We start from the raw sequence: 6,000 nt of genomic DNA on the forward strand, positions 1-6,000 counted from the left end.
CCTTGCGCGAGTTATGATCCCTCAGAGAAAACTCATTACGAGAAGTGGGTAGTGAAAAGATTGTCCCGCACTTGGGAGCAATCCATACAAAGCAAACCCGCAGTCAAGAATCCCGAGGAAAAGCAGGCCGACGCAGATATACAGGCAGTTACAACACACCAGAACCCCGCATGGGTGAATGAGGGAAAGAGCAGCCCCCCCACCCAAGTCACAGGAGTGTTACAACTGTGGACAGTTGGGACACTTCGCAAGAGATGCAATGCCCCTAGAAAACCACAGAGAGCCCAGCAGACGGGCACTCTGAGTAAGAAGAAGACAGAGCCCATTCATAGTGTTAGCGCCCGTTCAGATCAGACTGACCTGACCGGAACGGACTGACGGTGTTCGGGCTCCCCCAGTTGGGTCTGCGACACCGTTTGGGATATGTCCGGACGACCGGTAGTTGCAGCGAAAATTCAGGGACAGCTCATCGAGTTTCTATGGGACACAGGAGGGTCCCGCACCACAATATATTCCTCCTTGAAAAAGACATGTGGCCCACTACAGCCACTATCAACCTCAGCGGCTTTACAGGCCACTCACAGCAGGGACACATCACAGCCCCTGTACCCATTCAAATCGGCAACATTACCACCAAGCACCCCGTGGTTTTAGTTGACCTGCCCCACACAGCAGAACACATTCTGGGAATCGATTTTATGAATTCCTACAACTTATCATTTGATCCAGTCAACCAGTGTGTCTGGAAAATGGCAAAATCCGCAAGAGCCCCCGCAACGCTCAACATAGGAGAATACGCGAACAAAATTAGTGCAGTAGGTGAATTTTGGTTCAACCCGACCACGCTTAGCACGGACAAGCAGGTTAGGGCAGTTCTGCAAAAGAACAGGGCAGCATTCGCGACCCACAAACTCGAATGTGGCCGGATGACTGGTTCCGCACAGGACCTGACCCTAGACCCCAAAAGCAGTATGGATTTCCCCAAGAGGCAGAGGGAGAAATCTCAAAGGTAATAGATAGCTTATTAGAGCAGGGCGTACTTAGATCAGTAGCCTCCACTAATAATGCCCCGATTTGGCCAGTGAGAAAGCCCGATGGATCATGGCGACTGACCATCGATTACCGGGAACTCAACAAAATCACCCCCGCAGCAGCCCCCACAGTAGCCACAAGTCCCGAGACCATGCTCAAGCAGGGACTCAATTCCCGATTCTTTATGGTTTTGGATGTCAGTAATGGATTCTGGTCCATTCCATTGGCAAAGGCGTGCCAGTACAAATTTGCCTTCACCTTTAAAAATCAGCAGTACACGTGGACATGCCTTCCACAAGAATTCCACAACCCCCCCTCCATTTTCCACCGACAGCTGGCAAATGGTTTAGCCAAATTCTCTCGCCCCGAATGTCTCGTTCAGTACGTAGACGACCTACTACTGCAGACAGACACCAAGGAAGAGCACAATGAGCTTCTGTCCGAACTCCAGGAACTCTTACACTCAATTGGTTGTAAAGTCAACCCCAAAAAGGCCCAAATTTTGGAAGATAAGGTGATATATTTGGGAACAATTATCACACATGGTAAACGCGAGATCGAGCATAAAAGGATTGACTCGATCGCTAAATTGCCCCTTCCCCAGAACGTTTCAGCCCTCTGGTCGTTTTTAGGACTGGTTGGCTACTGCCAAAACCACATTGACGGTTTCGCCAGCAAGGCAGCACCCCTCTCAGACCTCCTAAAGAAAGGAGCCCCCTGGGAATGGCTTCCGCAGCATACGGATGCTGTGGACTCTTTAAAACAGGCACTCATAGCAGCCCCCGCACTACAAGTTCCAGACCCACTTTCCCCTTACGCTATAGAGGTAGCGACCACAGACCGCACCCTTTCGGCCGTGCTCCTCCAGGAACGGCACGAACAGTTAAGGACCGTAGCTTACGCCTCCAGAATTTTAGATGCTGTGGAGCAGGGATTTTCACCCTGTGAGAGGCACCTGCTCGCAGTATTCTGGGCAGTCCAGTATTTTTCATATATTACCGGACTGAACCCCATTACAATTCTCACCGAACACACCCCCACCCAACTTTTACTGGACGGACGACTCAAGGACGGTACAGTAAGCCAGATTAGAGCAGCTAGGTGGACCCTTCTCTTGCAGGGACGGAACATCACTGTTAAACGGACAAAGACGCACACCTTTTTAGCCGACAACTTACAGTACCCCGGAACCCCCCATGAATGTGAAATTATCTCTCCACACCACAACACAGGCCCCTTTATTGCAAAAATACCCCCCAGAAAGATAGGTAGTTCAACCTCTTGGAGTTTCAGCGGGAGCAGAGTACAGAGGCTGCTGCTGGATGAGTATTTAAATTTAGAATAACTTACCTTGCAAGAACAATGAACAAAGAACAAAGAAATGTACAGCACAGGAACAGGCCCTTCGGCCCTCCAAGCCCGTGCCGACCATACTGCCCGACTAAACTACAATCTTCTACACTTCCTGGGTCCGTATCCTTCTATTCCCATCCTATTCATATATTTGTCAAGATGCCCCTTAAATGTCCCTATCGTCCCTGCTTCCACTACCTCCTCCGGTAGTGAGTTCCAGGCACCCACTACCCTCTGCGTAAAAAACTTGCCTCGTACATCTACTCTAAACCTTGCCCCTCTCACCTTAAACCTATGCCCCCTAGTAATTGACCCCTCTACCCTGGGGAAAAGCCTCTGACTATCCACTCTGTCTATGCCCCTCATAATTTTGTATACCTCTATCAGGTCGCCCCTCAACCTCCTTCGTTCCAGTGAGAACAAACCGAGTTTATTCAATCGCTCCTCATAGCTTATGCCCTCCACACCAGGCAACATTCTGGTAAATCTCTTCTGCACCCTCTCTAAAGCCTCCACAACCTTCTGGTAGTGTGGCGACCAGAATTGAACACTATACTCCAAGTGTGGCCTAACTAAGGTTCTATACAGCTGCAACATGACTTGCCAATTCTTATACTCAATGCCCCGGCCAATGAAGGCAAGCATGCCGTATGCCTTCTTGACTACCTTCTCCACCTGTGTTGCCCCTTTCAATGACCTGTGGACCTGTACTCCTAGATCTCTTTGACTTTCAATACTCTTGAGGGTTCTACCATTCACTGTATATTCCCTACCTGCATTAGCCCTTCCAAAATGCATTACCTCACATTTGTCCGGATTAAACTCCATCTGCCATCTCTCCGCCCAAGTCTCCAGACAATCTAAATCCTGCTGGATCCTCAGACAGTCCTCATCGCTAACCGCAATTCCACCAACCTTTGTGTCGTCTGCAAACTTACTAATCAGACCAGTTACATTTTCCTCCAAATCATTTATATATACTACAAAGAGCAAAGGTCCCAGCACTGATCCCTGTAGAACACCACTGGTCACAGCCCTCCAATTAGAAAAGCATCCCTCCATTGCTACCCCCTGCCTTCTATGGCCTAGCCAGTTCTGTATCCACCTTGCCAGTTCACCCCTGATCCCGTGTGACTTCACCTTTTGTACTAGTCTACCATGAGGGACCTTGTCAAAGGCCTTACTGAAGTCCATATAGACAACATCTACTGCCCTACCTGCATCAATCATCTTAGTGACCTCCTCAAAAAACTCTATCAAGTTAGTGAGACACGACCTCCCCTTCACAAAACCGTGCTGCCTCTCACTAATACGTCCATTTGCTTCCAAATGGGAGTAGATCCTGTCTCGAAGAATTTTCTCCAGTAATTTCCCTACCACTGAAGTAAGGCTCAACGGCCTGTAGTTCCCGGGATTATCCTTGCTACCCTTCTTAAACAGAGGAACAACATTGGCTATTCTCCAGTCCTCCGGGACATCCCCTGAAGACAGCGAGGATCCAAAGATTTCTGTCAAGGCCTCAGCAATTTCCTCTCCAGCCTCCTTCAGTATTCTGGGGTAGATCCCATCAGGCCCTGGGGACTTATCTACCTTAATATTTTTTAAGACACCCAACACCTCATCTTTTTGGATCACAATGTGACCCAGGCTATCTACACCCCCTTCTCCAGACTCAACATCTACCAATTCCTTCTCTTTGGTGAATACTGATGCAAAGTATTCATTTAGTACCTCGCCCATTTCCTCTGGCTCCACACATAGATTCCCTTGCCTATCCTTCAGTGGGTCAACCCTTTCCCTGGCTACCCTCTTGCTTTTTATGTACGTGTAAAAAGCCTTGGGATTTTCCTTAACCCTATTTGCCAATGACTTTTCATGACCCCTTCTAGCCCTCCTGACTCCTTGCTTAAGTTCCTTCCTACTTTCCTTATATGCCACACAGGCTTCGTCTGTTCCCAGCCTTTTAGCCCTGACAAATGCCTCCTTTTTCTTTTTGACGAGGCCTACAATATCACTCGTCATCCAAGGTTCCCGAAATTTGCCGTATTTATCTTTCTTCCTCACAGGAACATGCCGGTCCTGTATTCCTTTCAATTGACACTTGAAAGCCTCCCACATGTCAGATGTTTTGCCCTCAAACATCCGCCCCCAATCTATGTTCTTCAGTTCCCGCCGAATATTGTTATAATTAGCCTTCCCCCAATTTAGCACATTCATCCTCGGACCACTCTTATCCTTGTCCACCAGTACTTTAAAACTTACTGAATTGTGGTCACTGTTACTGAAATGCTCCCCTACTGAAACATCTACCACCTGGCCGGGCTCATTCCCCAATACCAGGTCCAGTACCGCCCCTTCCCTAGTTGGACTGTTTACATATTGTTTTAAGAAGCCCTCCTGGATGCTCCTTACAAACTCCGCCCCGTCTAAGCCCCTGGCACTAAGTGAGTCCCAGTCAATATTGGGGAAGTTGAAGTCTCCCATCACCACAACCCTGTTGTTTTTACTCTTTTCCAAAATCTGTCTACCTATCTGCTCCTCTATCTCCCGCTGGCTGTTGGGAGGCCTGTAGTATACCCCCAACAGTGTGACTGCACCCTTCTTATTCCTGATCTCTACCCATATAGCCTCACTGCCCTCTGAGGTGTCCTCTCGCAGTATAGCTGTGATATTCTCCCGAACAAGTAGCGCAACTCCGCCTCCCCTTTTACAACCCCCTCTATCCCGCCTGAAACATCTAAATCCTGGAACGTTTAGCTGCCAATCCTGCCCTTCCCTCAACCAGGTCTTTGTAATGGCAACAACATCATAGTTCCAAGTAGTACTCCAAGCTCTAAGTTCATCTGCCTTACCCGTAATGCTTCTTGCATTAAAACATATGCACTTCAGGCCACCAGACCCGCTGTGTTCAGCAACTTCTCCCTGTCTGCTCTGCCTCAGAGCCCCACTATCCCTATTCCCTAGTTCCTCCATCAATGCTCTCACCTTCTGACCTATTGCTCCCGTGCCCACCCCCCTGCCATACTAGTTTAAACCCTCCCGTGTGACACTAGCAAACCTCGCGGCCAGGATATTTATGCCTCTCCGGTTTAGATGCAACCCGTCCATCTTGTATAGGTCACACCTGCCCCGGAAGAGCTCCCAGTGGTCCAGATAACGGAAACCCTCCCTCCTACACCAGCTGTTTAGCCACGTGTTTATCTGCTCTATCTTTCTATTTCTAGCCTCACTGGCACGTGGCACAGGGAGTAATCCCGAGATTACAACCCTCGAGGTCCTGTCTTTTAACTTTCTGCCTAGCTCCCTGAACTCCTGCTGCAGGATCTCATGCCCCTTCCTGCCTATATCGTTAGTACCAATATGTACAACGACCTCTGCCTGTTTGCCCTCCCCCTTCAGGATGCCCTCTACCCGTTCGGAGACATCCTGGACCCTGGCACCAGGGAGGCAACATACCATCCTGGAGTCTCTTTCACGTCCACAGAAGCGCCTTATATAAAAACAAATAAAACAGAAAAGAAGAACAGACACGGGACCAGGCAAGGCTTTTTAAATTCACTACTCACCTCCCAGAAGGCCCCTGCGCACCGCTGCCGCCGAAATCCAAAGGGCTGC

The sequence above is a fragment of the Scyliorhinus torazame genome, chromosome 7 (assembly GCF_047496885.1).
Source record: "Scyliorhinus torazame isolate Kashiwa2021f chromosome 7, sScyTor2.1, whole genome shotgun sequence".
Taxonomy (NCBI): domain Eukaryota; kingdom Metazoa; phylum Chordata; class Chondrichthyes; order Carcharhiniformes; family Scyliorhinidae; genus Scyliorhinus; species Scyliorhinus torazame.